At 32.9% G+C, this 17,505-nt stretch overlaps 1 protein-coding gene and 1 long non-coding RNA gene across 3 annotated transcripts in view; one reads left to right on the top strand and one right to left on the bottom strand.

Annotated features, from left to right (window-relative positions):
* Positions 1-17,505, top strand: part of LOC134697966 (probable proline--tRNA ligase, mitochondrial) — a 105,469-nt gene that overhangs the window by 68,393 nt on the left and 19,571 nt on the right. The gene's annotated exons all lie outside the window — the stretch shown is intronic.
* LOC134697949 (uncharacterized) lies at positions 1,360-4,351 on the bottom strand. The gene is made up of 2 exons (XR_010103122.1): positions 4,238-4,351; positions 1,360-2,160 (listed from the first exon to the last, which is right to left on the bottom strand). It is a non-coding gene; the product is annotated as an uncharacterized LOC134697949 (long non-coding RNA).

The following is a 17,505-nucleotide window of genomic DNA, read 5'->3' as shown; positions in this document are numbered from 1 at the left end:
CATTAGTTAATTTTATTTACTTTACATTAAAGTAAATAAACCCAAGCCAGGAGCCTGTTATTAAGTGGTTGTCGTTTGTTTTTGTGTTACATCAAGGATTTGTATAGTGAGACACTATACAAATCCTTGGTTACATATTTGTTTTTGTTCATTTATTTTCATAAATAAGGCCGTCAGTTTTCTCGTTTGAATCGTTTTACTTTTTCTTATAGTTATCGGGGCCTTTTATAGCTGACTAGGCGGTATGGGCTTTGCTCATTGTTGAAAGCTGTACGGTGACCTATAATTGTTAATGTTTGTGTCATTTTGGTCTTTTGTGGAGAGTTGTCTCATTGGCAATCATACCACATCTTCTTTTTTTATATTTAAATAGTCTTCCCTTAATTTTTTGTCTGTAGTGTTTTTGTTGATTGCTGTTTATCACATATTTGTTTGTTTGTAGCTCATGTATACTAGTATAAATCAAGTTGTCATCACTGTTGGGTTCTCGTCTGAATTTTTTACATTAACTCTGTTAGAAGCCTAGCTCTTTCCAAGCAGAGCCATTTATAGGGTGCTCATCATGAAGTTTAAGTTTTTTGGTCTTTGCTGAAGGGTGTGCAGTGACCTATTATATAGTGACTAAAAAGAAAATCACTTGGTCTACATGGTTTATAGTTTAAGTAATGCAAGTCGTCTCATCAAAATTCATACCCAGTGGTGGATCCAGGGGAGGGTTCAGGGGGTTGGAACCCCCCTTTTTTGGACGATCATGGAATGGGGACATATAGTTGGAACCCCCCCTTTTGTCTTGGGTTGGGAACCCCCCCTTTTTTAAATGGCTGGATTCACCCCTGATACCATATCTCCTTAGGCAAAACAAAAATTATGTTTGTTTCCAACATGTTCAATGTAGCTTACAGCTTCTGAGAAACAATTCAAACATTGATGACCTTCTGCTGTTGTCTGCTCTGTAGTCAGGTTGTTGTCTTATTGGCACATTCCCCATTTCCAGTCTCTAATTTCATTACGAAGTATCTGAGAAACAAACCTAACCATGTTAACATTGTATTAAACTGAAATAACCTAAATCACTTAGATTATCCATGAAATAAAATTAAGGTCAGGTCAACCTAACCTGATAGACAAGTAGACCTTGCAAGGTACTCATATACAATAAAATGTATCCAATTACATGTAATAAAATGTAACAGTATATTTTACACTCATTCCCTGAACCAGCTCATTTAGCTTTTATAAATTTAAAGCTCTATTAAAAATAGCTTACATCATCACCCCAAGACTGTAATACATATTTCTTGCATATATACAACCAACTTTCATGACTTTCATGTAAGGCGAGACAAAATAAATTGATACTTTGAAGTACATGTATTGTTTAATATGTTCGACTACTACATGTACTAGTATAAAATGCCAGTTTCAGAATGAACAGTAATTTAGAAGATTGTCACCATACATGTAGATTCATTCAGACTATTTGAACTACAAATGTATACAGCAAGCTGTCATTTGACTCTAAGTGCAACCAACAACCGTGCCAGGGCTGTAAAGCTTGTCTAGGTTGGTGAAACTTCCATAATCATGCATATATGACACTAACCAATTGTGACGGACCGTGACAGACCCTCACGAAAGGTCAAAAAGGTTTAACACTCCCAGCTGGTGGTACATGAAGCCAACAGTAGCAACGCCAGCACAGAAATTCTTATTATATCCAAATTCTTATTTTAAATGTATAATTATCCAAGGTGAATTCAGATATATATGATCATGATGATGCACTTGTAGTATTGACAATGATCATGATGATTGTAAGATAATCACTGAAACTATGAATTTTCATTATTCCAATTTCCTACTTTTTTTCCTATGAATTTCAAGTTTGCTATTTGTTCAATTCACAATTTCCTTTTTGTCCAATCAGAACATCCCATCAACATCATGGCATAATGCTGTTAGCTTTATCAACGTTATTTCCAATTGCAATAAGTAACTCAAAATTATGAATGAATCCACCGTTTCGCAATTTACAGCTACAGAGGTGAGGTACCGTATGAGAGTAATTTAGTGACACTGTATATTTCCTATGTATATATGATATATATGCCCCTTCATAATCTTGCTGGGAATCATGCTCAAACCAATGTGATATCTTATCTACAAAAAAAATTTACATTAAGAATTAAGTATTTATAACTTGTATTACATGCGACTTCTATAACATGTATAAAATTAAATAAGTCAATAGCATTAATACTATTTTATATACTACTGTCAATTCAGAAATTAATGTGAGGTTTTTATTATTGCGAAAAATGCGACTGAGTTGTAAACGCAATAACTTAAACGCACATTTTATGATATTTTATATGAATTAAACAGGATTTTTCACAAAATCGTAAAAATTAAAATCGCATTTAAGTCTAAAATGAAAAATTCGCAATAATTTGCAAGCAATAATTTCTGAATTTACAGTAACTACATGTATTTGATTTGTGATATTTGTAGTAATAATAATTCAACAAATTCTTTTAATAATACTTTTTTATTTCAAAATAGAATTTGTAGAATATTACTACATACATGACAAAGCAATGGTATGCACAGATTATAACATGTTATATTTAAGTTCTACAAAATTTAGAGCAAAACAAATCATTGATAACAATTCAGGGGAGAGTCCAGCCATTTTGAAAACCAGGACAAAGGGGGGTTCCAATTACATGTCCCAATTCAAATGCATTGATCCTCAAAAAGAGAAAGGGTTCCAACCCCTGGAACCCCCCTCTGGATCTGCGCCTGCAATTTAATGAAACATGCCTGGAAAATTATCTTAAATTTCTTATCACAAAAGTGTAAAAAATTGTTGTTAAGGACGCAATGCTGTCACATCATTTGGAATCAGGGCACAATATCAATATACTCTTTTTTTTGCCCCCGGCAATTTAGAGGTTATTGCATATGCAAACCCAAGCCTTGAAGGTATTCATAACAAATATGTGATAAATTATAATTATTGTACATCAGGAAGTACACCACTAATTCATGGTCCCATTGCTTTCTATGTTAAATTCCTCCGTTTCAAGCAGGCACACCTCCTTTATTTTAAGTTCAAATAAAGTGGCAATCATTGCATATCAAAGCAACACTTTATGGTGTCTTGTACTGAAAAAATCAACATACCTTGCATGGCATATAAGAAAGAACTGGTTCCCGGAACTTCAGATGTACCAAAACAGGTACTTCAGATCTGACAAACAGACAAAATGTACCCTCTTTTTAAAATTTGGTGCAGTTTTTTTAATATTCAAAACTAAAAGTCCAAAAGTGTTCTACAATGATCACCAGTCCTTCAGCTTTCATTTGATACCAAAAATACCTAAATATTCTACATATTTTGAAAGTTACAGTGGTGCGAAGGAACTATTTTGTGTTAAATATGTACTACTTTCTGGTATGTGCTTTCTGGCCGGGCCTTAATTAGTGGTGTTACACCATCACCCACCAGTGGCTATATAAATAGGTGCATCATCATTGTAACATACATGTGAAGATTGATTGGTTATGAGTTATAAAAAATCCAGTGACAGATATTTCATGCAAATTTTAGGACGGGACAGTTATCAATACATTATTAAACATACAATAAATATGAATATGTAGGGTTACTCTAGTCCAAATAATTATGACGTTTGACAAGGCTATTTAAATTTTTTTCTGGGACGCCTTCCTACAACGTCCTAGGAAGGCGTCTCAGAAAAAAAATAAAATAGCCTTGCCAGACGTCATAATTATTTGGACTAGGGTTACTCCATCAGGGGGTTAGGTCTGGTAATAGGCCCCCCTCCCCCCCCCCCCCCCAACCAAACCATTGTGAATACACACAATGGTTTAGGCAATAAACAGGTGTGTATCCAGCCCTTTTTAAAAGGGAGGATTTAAACCATAGTTTATAATAAATTTATATGTACCTTTTTCAAATCATGCATTTATCTTCCAAAAGGGGGGGGGGGGGGGGGTCCAATCACAGGAATAATTTTTTTTACAAGCCCAAATTCTTACTTTGCCTTTGAACAAGTTACTGTACAAGAATGTGGTGTATTAGAAAGTCAATTCATACCTGTATGCACAAATGTAACAAATGTAAACATCTCTCCTTCAAACTCTTGGCCGGATCAATGATTATTCTCATGTCTGATAGGCATGTTTTAAAATATTATTCATTTCTACTCACCAATTGTAATTTCCAGCTCAGCTTATATTGTGCTGTAGTGTCCATCTACCATCATGGCATGTCAACGAATTTGTGTAAAATAAATTTGCCATTTGAAGATGCCGACATGGTGACAAGTAAAGAGGGTACGGTAACGTTAAATCGTTTACGGGCTTATTTTCCGTTTTTAATCAAACTTGTCAGATTTGATTAATTATCGTCAGAAAATGTCCCTAATGGATAGTAATTCAAATTAAACCAGCTTTATTATGCTGTATTCATGTAATATATATAACCTGGTCTTCAAAGGTACTTCAGGTACACTGGCCTTTTTCTGCTATAATATTCAAACTTTATCTTTTAACAAAGTCTTCTGGTGTGTAATATTTTTTTTATAACAGGCTCTCGAATTATAGACTAAGTGAAAAATAAAGATGGAAAGTCAAACGCATGAGTCTGGCAAAAATGAACGGACAATGGCATGACAGTAAACGGAAAACGAGAAAAGACATAGATTCTAGTTATATATATATATATTTCCCTGCCTCACTCAAATGCAATTTATATAGCCAACATTAAAAGTTAAATGAATGCATTCATTTACAATATTAAAAAATGTTACATCTTAAATTTAATTAAACATAATTATTAAGATCACGCGTTTTCAAGTGTTCACGCACAGGCACTTGTCTCAGAAAAAAATTCCTATATACCTTATTATAATAAGGTATATAGGAATTTTTTTGGCACTTGTCTCAGAAAAAAAAAATTCCTATATACCTTATTATAATAAGGTATATAGGAAATTTATTTTCTGAGACAAGTGCCTGTGTGTTCACGGCCGACATCCGTAATTATTTAATACGGGTGTAAAAATGATCTATTGCGTCAACATGACAAATTTTTCACCACCCACGACATTCTGTAATTGCAAAAACATGTATTGTAATCACTTGTAAACCTTTAATATAAAGGTTCAGGTGCTTACATTCAATAAATAAATGTTATTTCGGCAATCTGTTGAATTTTTTTTAGTCATTTCGCGGCGGTTTGTTCAGCAGTATGACTTTGAGCTATTTTTTAAAATATATACAAAACATGTTAAATAGGATGTAGTAAGAATTCAAATTGAATATTTTTTTTATTTAATTAACATGATTAAAGGGACGTGGTAGACTTTCAGTTAACATAAACCGTCTTCTTTCTAACTTGTATTTTATTTTTAAAAGGGGAGCAACCCCTGATAAACAATGGGAAAGTTTCACTCGTTTTGTGTCCAAATGATTAAAATCTGAACACGACTGGACACGGTCTGACAACATCTTGACGTAACTTTGTATCCATGGTCTGTTTTGGTCTGACACGGTCTTAACGGGTCTAAACAACCCGCTAGATGATTCAGTCTTTTCCGTCTTGATACGCCTTAACGAACTGATTTACCTGATCTGAACGGCGACTAAACGATCTGAAATATCTGGACGAATTTCTCTAGCAGTAAATCCAGTCAATCAAGATGTGATCAGACCAAAATGGCCGTTTCAGACTGAAATCGGGCTTCTAGTGATGGCCATACTTTGACCTATAATTGTTAACTTTTTACACAGTGTGACTTGGATGGAGAGTTGTTTCATTGGGGCCCTTACCACATCTTTTTATTTCTATTTGATAATCCCCTTGGTTTCTTCTCTCTCTCTTTTACATCTTTTGTTGCTATGTGTGTCATTAAGTTGACCCAAAGTCATATCCGTATTCTTCTAGATATCTTTTGTGGTTTATGTAATTTTGGATTGCTGACAGTTTCCCCACATTATCATTTTAGTATGCTTTAAAAGATGTCTTAATGTGTTTTATGTGTTGTTGATGTTGAACCAACAATTGTTTTAGTTCTGTCAAAGATGTTTTTTACTTTTGTTTTAATGTTTCTGTTGGTATTTTGATTTTGACACAATATATTTATGGTTTTATGTGTTGTTGGGTTCCCTATGTTTACCATTTTAATAAACTAACAAACTCAAGGAATGAAATAAAGCTCTTTATTAATAATCATAAGAAAAAAATGGATTTAATGTTAATACATAAGTTTTAAAAAGATATTGGGGACAAAAAGTGTTTAAAAAAAAAGCCTGAAATAATGAACTCCAAAATGAAAGGGGAAATAACTGTTGTGATTTGTGATTTTAATGCACGCAATAATTTCTGAATTTACAGTAAGTAAGAAGGTAAATTATTTATTATAGTGACAGGTGTAAATATGTACAGATTATAAACATATAATATATGATTAAGAAATAATTCATGGAAGCCATAGATTTGTTGAGAAATTTACACATGGCCTTGGCCTTGATATTCGAATTTTATCTTGAGCGTTAGCCATGTGTAAATTTATAACAAATCTATGGCTTCTATAATTATTTTGAATAGAACAATAATAGATAGATAACAGAACAAAGACGGTCAATAAAAAAAATGAGGCGAGGGTAGGTATGCCGAAAGTGTGGCTATTCTTTTTTACTCCCTGTTAGGTAAAGCTGTCAAACATGAATATGTAGCTTGCATCAAATATATCAGAAATTACCGCTAGAAAAAATGTGTTTAATTCTTTTAACCCTCAAACCCAACATTTGCCATTTGTGATTTACATGTTTTTCTTGTAAGCTACCATCAAACCCAACATTTGCCATTTGTGATTTACATGTTTTTCTTGTAAGCTACCATCAAACCCAACATTTGCCATTTGTGATTTACATGTTTTTCTTGTAAGCTACCATCAAACCCAACATTTGCCATTTGTGATATACATGTTTTTCTTGTAAGCTACCATCAAACCCAACATTTGCCATTTGTGATTTACATGTTTTTCTTGTAAGCTACCATCAAATCCGACATTTGCCATTTGGGATCTGCTGTAATTGACCCAAACTTTAAATCATTTCCGGAAAGGACCCAAAGTTCTGGATCGCGTCAATAGAGGATTAAAAAAAAAAAATCTTCAAATTTAAAGCAATAAAATGTTCACAGTCAGGAGGATTTTCAAGGGTCGGTCGGTAAACTGCAAACAAACAATATTTTAATTTAAGCCCAACACTCCAGGCTCCACCAGGTATAGGTAGTTTTTTCTGTAGTTTGCCATCAGAAGTAAGTAGGTTAACTTCACCAAACTCTTCCACTACTATAACTCTTCCATCCATCAGACAAGTTATGCCAGTAATATCTTTTGAATTAAATTATCCATATATATGCAAATATATTTCATTTCATTTTTCTGGCCATTTCAAAAAGTAATATTTAGTTTATGATTCATTCATGTCATTTGTGAAACAAACAAAAAAATATTTGATTGATCTAAAATATTTTCTAATTTTCATTTAAACTATATTTATTGTACACATGAAATTTTGTTCTATATTGTGACCAAAACACACAGAACCTAAATCTACTGCTACTAAAGATTTGCTATTCTAGTTGTATAAATATATAATTTGTTGCAGATTCATAGAAAAGTAATATCATTTGAATCCCCAGTGTGTATTTTATCCCACAGATAAATTGAATTTTGCCATGTATGTGCCCCTGTAATCACAAATAAAACCTGCAGACTCATTATGTTTAAAACAAATACACTGAGGATAATTCAGTCCACCCTCTTTACCAATCAGTACTTTACTATTCTGTCCATCTTTTGATATCACTATTATTCTATCAGATTCACAGTCTGCTACAATAATGTCACCATAACTATCTTTACAAAGCCCTTCTGGTCCTGATAAATCCTGAGTATATTGCCAGATCTGTTGACCTGATTCATCATAACAGTATACTGCTTTACCACCATAGTCACTATAGATTACTCTGTCATTACAGTAAACAAGGTCATACAGGTATGATTCACTCTTAACTTGTATTGACTTCAGTGTATTTCCTTCCAAGTCTATAATACGGATTTCATCTTTATCCAAACCTACAGCCAGAGAATTATTGGAGAATGATAAACCTAAGCATACTTTGTCTAATGTGATAACTTTGGTTACTGTTTCATTCTCCATATTGATAATCTTTATGGCTCTCTCATTAGGATAAGTGATGGCTATAGTGTTCTGATTGATCTGTGTTACACTGAAGGCTCCACCAGGTATAGGTAAATGTTTCTGTAGTTTGCCATCAGATGTAAATAGGTTAACTTTACCATGCTCTTCCACTACTATAACTCTTCCGTCCATCAGACAAATCATGTCACTAGTTGGCTTGTTTATGTTGATCTCTATCTTTGTCTCTATATTCATTGTCATGTTGTTTATGTTGGATTGTTCTCGTGATTCAACTTGTGCTTTCCTCCTCACACTTGTTTCTCTGTTCAAGTCTGTTTCTGTCCTATCAACCATTACTTCTCCTAAAGATTCTAGTGATTCTAACTTGCTTAGTATGTTTTCTATCTCATCATTTTGTTTCATTTTGATGTTAAATTCTTTTGCCCTTTCATCATTTTCCAGATCGTAAACATATCGCTGACATTGATGTATTTGTTGTTCAATCTGATATACACCTAGAAATGATTGGAGTTTTGAAGTGTGTGGTATGACTGTTTGTAAGTGGTCTTGCATTTTCTTTAAGATTTTCTGTTTTCCTTTAATTTCAGTCATCAAATCTGATGCTTCTGATTTTACCTGGTTTAAGATAGTTTCTGCCTCATTGCATAACTTCTTCTCTAGGCGGGTTAAATGACTATTTATTTCCTGTCGAATTTTAACAATGAAATCTTGTATACTTTCATATTCTCGTTCACCTCTTGCTATGTTTTTAGATTTGTTAGTAACCAATTTTTCCAGAAAATGATTGATTGAGTTAATTTGTTTCTCTAATGTTTGTTTGGATTGGTAAATTTTGGTTTTCTCAACTACATTTGCTAAACTTTTTATTCCCGTACATTTTGAATGACTTATAGAAATACATTCATCACAGCAAGGCATTAAATGATTGGGGCAATACAAGTTAAGCTGTTGACCATGTTTGTCACATTCTGTTTTGATAGCTCCTATGGAGGGTTTATAACTTTTTATATGAATAGTTTTATGATCACGTGTTCCTTTGAATTTTTTGTGTTGACCAGAACATGTTGAACATAATCCTTCATCACAGTTGTAACACCAGATGTCAGCTTTAGTGTTGACTTTTCCTTCTTGACAAGGTCCACATGGTAAAGGTTTACTGGATGCCATGGCCTAAAAATATACAAGATATAAGTTATTAGCCTCATGGGCAGGTACACATGGTATACTGGATGCCATGACCTGAACATATACAACAAGTTACTTTACAATGATGACAAAGTCTCAATAGACCACTTTCGAGTTCATCCGTCACCGGAAAAAACTCGTCAATTATACGCGCCTTTATCATTTTATTTGTGCGTTTAGGGGCGTCGTCACTTCCTTCCAATGTTGAGCGAGTGGTTGGAAAACTATAATTCTATATTGTACGAATTATTCGGCATATTGAATTCTCAAAATTGACAATCAACACTGCTGTCATTAGGGAATTGTCAGTAAGTATCTACAGAGCAACCATTATTTCTAGTTTATCCTGCACAAAGACGATCACTAAGATGCTTGATGAACGTAAATAGTGCAGGGATACAGGCGAACCCTCTATCTGGTAAATGACGTCATAAAGGCGTGCATAATTGACGAGTTTTTGCCAGCGACGGATGAACTCGAAAGTGGTCTAATTGGTAGTGATTAATAAAGTAAGAAATTGGTAAGACAAAAAAAAATAACACTAAAAATTATAATGACATGAATGGAATCTAAAGGTAAAACTGAACTGTCTTCAACAATTGGTCAAGCTAGATCTGATATTATTGGTTAGCTACATTATGTATATATTATGTATTGCCATAGCATGTTCTATATGCTTTTGCAAATAAAATTCATTCAATTCAATAAATTGAAAAGCCTATATATATTACAGTTCTGTATACCTGGAAATGTTTTAGGACTGTCTTTATTTGTCAGTTTACAAATACATATTCTTAATTTGCATCGTTTTAATTTGAATTTGAGTGATTGGGGTTCCTTACAAATTTTTAAAGTAAAATAAAACACAAAATGATTAAGGTCAAGTAACAGTATATGAACTATGTCATAGACTTTCTTATATTTGCATATACCTTTTGATCGTTGAACTGTATATGAAAATTAAAAATATAATGCCTTTTTTTCTTTTATTCTCTTAAATATATCTGATTGAATTCTTTCAAAATATTTGTATAGAAAGCACATAAAAGCAGGGAAAAACGTTCATGAAATCATCAATTTTCCAATTTTACTCCATAGATATTTTTATAAAAGATATATATACCGGTATGTTGTTGATATAGGGTCACCGACCTTTATTTTTTAAACGGTATACATCAAGCAAAGTGTTGTTCTTGTGAAAAACACACAAAAAAATTAAAATAATCATAAAGTCTTCTTGTTGTAGACCCTAAATTGTTGATTTACGATGTTTTTTTACTACAAACAAGGAAACAGATTTTTTAATATGCAAAAAACAAAGTCGGTGACCATATGATTATTTTTAAATCATTAAAACGTAAATTTTACAAAAATCTGTGATATAGCTCATTTACTGTTCTTTGACCTTAACACAGAAGAATGGTTTTCATTTTTATTTAGCCTGCATATTTAGTTGTAGAAAGCTCGACATAGAGATAGTGATCTGGCAGCAGTGGCAGTAACTTTTACCTCTTAAAAGCTTTATATTTAAGAAGTTGGAAGACCTGGATGCTTCATACTTTGTATACAGAGGCCTTATGTTATGAAGTTTCCGTCTGCCACATGTTAAATGTCCTCATTTTCATGGTTGTACATGTGTTTGTCTTCCATGTTTTTTCTGACCTTGACTCCATGATAATCATAATTCAATGATTAATGTTTAGTTTTCTTTGTTAAGTCTGTTTCTCTGTAACTATAAACAATAGGTCAACTATATTAAGTGTATTAAATGATTGTAAGGTGTACATGTATTTCTCGTTTTATTTTATATGACGTTGACCTCATTTTTTTTGGATCATAATCATGTTAAGTTTATGTTATAGTTGTAGTACAGTTTTATATTTAGGACCAGAGATGGGTCCGATTACTTTCAATGTAATTGATTAAATTACAATTACTTTGTCAATTGTACGATTAAATTAAATTAACGATTACATCATTTCTGAAAGTATCTGATTAAATTAATGATTACATTGGCAAAGTAATCATGATTACATCTGATTACAATGAATAAATAAAATAACATTTTTGATGTCGATGAATAAATGTTTAATATAGCTAGTATATAGATATAGGAAGATGTGGTGTGAGTGCCAATGAGACAACTCTTCATCCAAATTACAATTATCAAAAGTATAGCATTTTTGAAAAAGTTTTTTTTTAATTATTATAAAATGGTTACTTCAATTTTCATCAATTTAATAAACCACAAAAGTTCAATATATATATATACATGTACATGCATATTGTGTCATTGGTTTTGACCTATCACAATTTATCGCCATTGATCTCTGAATAGTTATGACTTAAATAATGAATAAAGTTTTATGAATTATTTGCTGTGACTTGTCTTCTGATCTCTTCAAGACTTTATATTGTTATGATATTGTAATTATTGTATTTATTTATGTTGGCCTAATTTGTGTTGTATGGCCTGATAGTTGTTTACCAAATAATTATATAACTGTGCAGTTTATGAATCACTGGAACAATCACAAAATGATTGGAACTTTCTAGAATGATCCTTATAAAAGATGCGTAATTTAAACTTCTACGTTATTCCAGAAACTTCCGGTGTAACTTTCCAGGATTTTCCACAATGTTCCATTATAGAGTGTTCCAGAATTTTCCATGACAACACTATATATACAGACACTAAAGTTAAACTCTCATAATTAAACTTGGACATAGACATTGATAGACATTAGTATTCACAGCATTTGGATTGACACTTTTATTCTACAAACAACATCATACTAGATTGTGACCTTAGTAGTGAACATAATATTCAGATTGGATTCCAAAAGATTTCCGGATACAGATAAAAGAGTGGACTCATATTTTGACAGTTAAGTTAACAGTTATATTTGTAAAATACTTCTTGTAAACTTTTATATAATAAATATTGTTAAATTTTACTATTGATTTGTGTCTTTTGTTGGCTACAATTTAAAGGCGATTTCTGGCCGTAACAGAAATTGGGGGCTCGTCCGGGATTATCTTAAAAAATTTTTAATCAAACTTTGTTTAATATTTTTATTATAACTAGCCAACAAAATTCTACAAAATGGCATTTGATGCCGGTAAATTTTTGAAAACGCCAGACCTGGAGAGTTTTGATAATTTAAAGAAAGAGGAATTAGTGTTGCTTGCTAAACATCTGAAATTAGTTTTTAAAGTATCTATGAGAAAACAAATTATAAAAAATTTGGTTATAGACAAATTAGTTGAATCAGAAATTTTAGGTGAAGAGGCTCTAGATCTTAAGGTCGAAAATGTTGACGCCTTTAAATTAAAACAGCTTGAATTAGAACATAAACTTAAATTAAAAGAACTGGAAATGAAGGAGACGGAGAAAATAAAAGAACTTGAAATGAAGGAAAGATTGGAAATGGATAAAAAAGAAAAAGAAGATGAATTTAAATTAAAAGAACTTGAAATGAAGTTAAAAGAACTTGAAATGAAGGAAAGGTTAGAGATGGAAAAACTGAAAATTGAAATGGTCAAAGAAGAAAGCAACACTAAAATTAACTCGAAATCAGATTATTTTGATGCAGCAAAAAATATACGTTTGGTTCCGAAATTTTGTGAAAAAACAGTTGATAAATATTTTCCACAGTTTGAGAAAATTGCAAATAATTTGAAATGGCCGAAGCCATATTGGACTACGATGCTGCAAAGTGTTTTTGAGGGTAAGGCCGCTGAAATTTATTCCGCACTTCCATCAGAAAAAAGTTCTGATTATGATATGGTAAAAAAGGAAGTTTTGAAAGCTTATGAACTAGTACCAGAAGCATATAGACAGAAATTTAGATCTTATAAAAAGTTTGATTCACAAACATATGTGGAATTTGCTCGGGAAAAAGAAGATCTATTTGATAAATCGCTTACGTCAAAGAAAACAGATAACAATTTTGATAACCTAAGACAATTGATGTTATTAGAAGAGTTCAAACAATGTGTTCATTTAGACTTAAAAACACATTTAGACGACAAAACTGTTGAGTCAATACATGATGCAGCTGTTATTTCAGATAATTATACTCTTTCACATAAAAGAAGTTTCAAGTGTCAAAATGTTAATACTTCCAGTGGAAATTACAAAAATCAAAGCACTGAGCGTACTGATAGTAAGCCTGTTCCACAGAATAAGAGGCAGTCCAGTTATAATATGTCTAGTCCAAAATTTGATACTTTTGAAAAGAAGTCACTGACTTGTGCTTATTGTAAGAAGATTGGTCACCTGATGGCTGATTGTTTTAGACTCCAGAAGAAGAATGAACGAGATAATAAGCCGAAGACCAGTGCTTGTACGGCACCTTATATTACCAGTACATTGGAATGCCCTGCGCGTCAGGCTTTTAAGTCCAGTTTTTGTGATTACATGGAGGAATACAAACCCTTTATGTCTGATGGGTTTGTTTCTATTGTTGATGATACCACTCTTCAGCCTATTAAGATTTTACGGGACACTGGAGCTTCTCAGTCTTTATTGTTAGAAGGTGTGTTGCCTTTGTCCGAGAAGACTTCTGTTGGTGCCTCCGTTTTGTTACAAGGTGTAGAGTTGGGTTGTATAGATGTTCCTCTGCATCGTATTTATCTGAAGTCAGATTTAATAACTGGACCAGTTGTTGTAGGTGTTCGTCCTAATCTCCCTGTTGAGGGTGTTACCTTATTGCTAGGAAATGATTTAGCAAGGAACAAAGTGGTTGCTGAACCAATTGTTACCAGTGAACCGGTGGTGGATGTTAAATCACCTGAAGATGATGCTGAATTGTATCCAGCTTGTGTTGTTACTAGGGCGATGGCTAGAAAACAACAAAATGAGAATTTGCAAGAAGACAAGTTTGATTACATGGACCTTTCTGACACTTTTATAGCTGATATTGAAGATGCTGGTAACTCAGAAAAGGCCATTATAAAACCATCTAGTGTTAACAAAAATGTTATTATGCCATGGCCAGATGTAAACAGCCATTCATTAGACGGAAAGAAGTTACTCGAAGAACAACATAAAGACCCTGAGGTTCTTCAGCTCAGCCAGAGGGCTCAACCACAGGAGGAAGCAGACAAAGTAGCCGAATGCTATTACCTTCAGGACAGTATTTTAATGAAGAAGTGGAGGCCTCCTGATGCTACCCCAGAGGAGGAATGGAGAGTGCTTTACCAAGTGGTGGTGCCTAAAGTTTATAGACAAGAAATTATTGGTCTTGCCCATGACACCCCCTTGGCTGGACACTTAGGTATAAGGAAGACTTGCCTTAAGATCTTGCAGCATTTTTACTGGACTAAACTTAGAAATGATGTTGCAGAATACTGCAAATCATGTCATATATGCCAGGTTGTTGGTAAACCTAACCAGAAAATACCACCAGCACCACTTCTGCCTATTCCAGCCTTTGACGAACCTTTCAGCAGAGTTCTAATTGACTGTGTTGGACCTTTACCAAATACCAAGACTGGAAATGCATATTTATTGACAATCATGTGTACATCTACCCGCTTTCCTGAAGCTATTCCGCTCAGAAATATCAAGACACCTACTATCGTCAAAGCTTTGATCAAATTTTTCACATTAGTAGGACTTCCTAAGTCTATACAGTCCGACCAGGGATCAAATTTCATGTCAGGTTTATTTCAGCAAGTCGTATACCAGTTAGGGATTGCTCAGTACAGATCAAGTGCTTATCATCCAGAATCTCAAGGTGCCTTAGAACGTTTTCATCAAACATTGAAGAACATGATTAGAACTTTTTGTCTTCAATTTGACAGAGACTGGGATGATGGAGTTCACTTTCTACTTTTTGCGGTTCGAGAGGCTGTTCAAGAATCCCTTGGATTTAGTCCCTTTGAGTTGGTATTTGGTCATACTGTAAGGGGACCGTTAAAATTGATTAAGGAAAAGTGGCTTACTGAACATACTGACTTGAATCTTTTAGACTATGTATCTAAATTTAAAGAAAAATTGTATACTGCTTGTCAAATTGCTCAGAAAAACTTAAAAAATGTACAGAACAAGATGAAAATATGGTATGATAAAGATGCCAGGGACAGAGTTTTTGAGCCTGGTGATAAGGTACTTGTATTTCTGCCTGTCCCTGGACATCCTTTACAGGCTAAATATTGTGGTCCTTATACAATAGAGAGTAAAATTAATGATTTGAATTATATTGTAAAAACTCCAGGTCGGCGCAAACAAAATAGAGTGTGTCATATTAATATGTTAAAACCATATTTTGAGCGTACTAATGTATGTGATAGTAAACCAGTTGCCACTTTAGGCATGGTTCAATTTGAGAACAATCATGACAAACCAGATGTAATTGAACAACCTTTTAGTTCTAAATCTATGGAAGAGACAGTTAGATTGAAAAATTCAGAAATTTTGTCAAATTTAGACTCAAAAGTTGCACATCTGTCTTTTGATCGTAGAGAAGAAATAAAAACTTTGGTATTTTCTTTTAAAAATCTTTTTCCAGATGTGCCAAACAAAACCACTTCTGTTTGTCATGATGTTGATGTAGGAGATGCTTCTCCAATTAAGCAACATCCTTACCGGCTCAATCCACTCAAACTTGAAGTTATGAGAAAAGAAATTAAATATATGCTTGACAATGATATTATTGAGCCGAGTAACAGTGAATGGAGCTCTCCTTGTCTCCTTGTGCCAAAACCAGATAAAACCTTTCGTTTCGTGACTGATTTCAGAAAAGTAAATTCAGTCTCAAAATCTGATTCATATCCGATTCCAAGGATAGACGATTGTATTGACAATATTGGTCAAGCAAAATTTGTGAGTAAATTTGATTTATTGAAAGGTTATTGGCAAGTTCCATTGACACAGAGAGCTCGTGAAATATCAGCTTTTGTTACACCAGATGGCTTATTTCAATATACTGTAATGCCGTTTGGCATGAAAAGTGCTCCAGCTACATTTCAAAGAATGATCAATAATGTTATAAAAGATTTAGACTGTTGTTATGCTTATATTGATGATCTAATTGTATGTAGTGATAGCTGGGAACAGCATTTAACACATTTGTATGATACTTTTGATAGATTGTCAAAATCAAATTTGACTGTTAATCTTGGTAAAAGTGAATTTTGTCAGGCCACTGTTGATTATTTATGGCATACAGTTGGCCAAGGTCAAGTAAAACCTATTATGGCTAAAGTGGAAGCTATTTCCAAATTTCCACCTCCTACAAATAGAAAACAACTTATGAAATATTTAGGCATGATTGGATTTTACAGAAAATTTTGTTCAAATTTTGCTACTGTTGTTCAACCATTAACTCATCTTTTACGGAAAGATTCTAAATTTAACTGGAGTGAAAATTGTCAAAACGCTTTTGAAAATAGCAAATCACTTTTAATTAATAGTCCAGTTCTGATTACTCCAGACTTTGAAAAACAATTTAAACTTGCCGTTGATGCAAGCGATGTAGGAATAGGAGCTGTTTTATATCAAGAGACAGATGATAATGTTGAAAAACCTATATCATATTTTTCTAAGAAATTAGATAAACATCAGAAAAATTATTCAACTATTGAAAAAGAGTGTTTTGCAATGTTGTCAGCACTTCAACATTTTGATGTATATTTGAATCCCACTGTATATCCTATTCTTGTTTATACTGATCATAATCCTCTCACCTTCATGCATAAAATGAAAAACAAGAATCAGAGGTTGACTAGGTGGAGTTTATTGTTACAGGAATATGATGTAATTGTAAAACATATTAAGGGTAAAGATAATGTAATAGCTGATGCTTTATCTAGAGCTTATTAAATCACTTTGTATATATTATGTATTTTTGTTCATATTATTCATGATAAGTTTTTGTTACACTAAAACTTCTTTTAAGGGGGGAGGTGTTATGATATTGTAATTATTGTATTTATTTATGTTGGCCTAATTTGTGTTGTATGGCCTGATAGTTGTTTACCAAATAATTATATAACTGTGCAGTTTATGAATCACTGGAACAATCACAAAATGATTGGAACTTTCTAGAA

The sequence above is a fragment of the Mytilus trossulus genome, chromosome 1 (assembly GCF_036588685.1).
Source record: "Mytilus trossulus isolate FHL-02 chromosome 1, PNRI_Mtr1.1.1.hap1, whole genome shotgun sequence".
In the NCBI taxonomy this organism is placed as follows: domain Eukaryota; kingdom Metazoa; phylum Mollusca; class Bivalvia; order Mytilida; family Mytilidae; genus Mytilus; species Mytilus trossulus.
The sequence above is the reverse complement of the archived record's forward strand: the minus strand, read 5'-3'. Positions and strand labels throughout refer to the sequence as shown.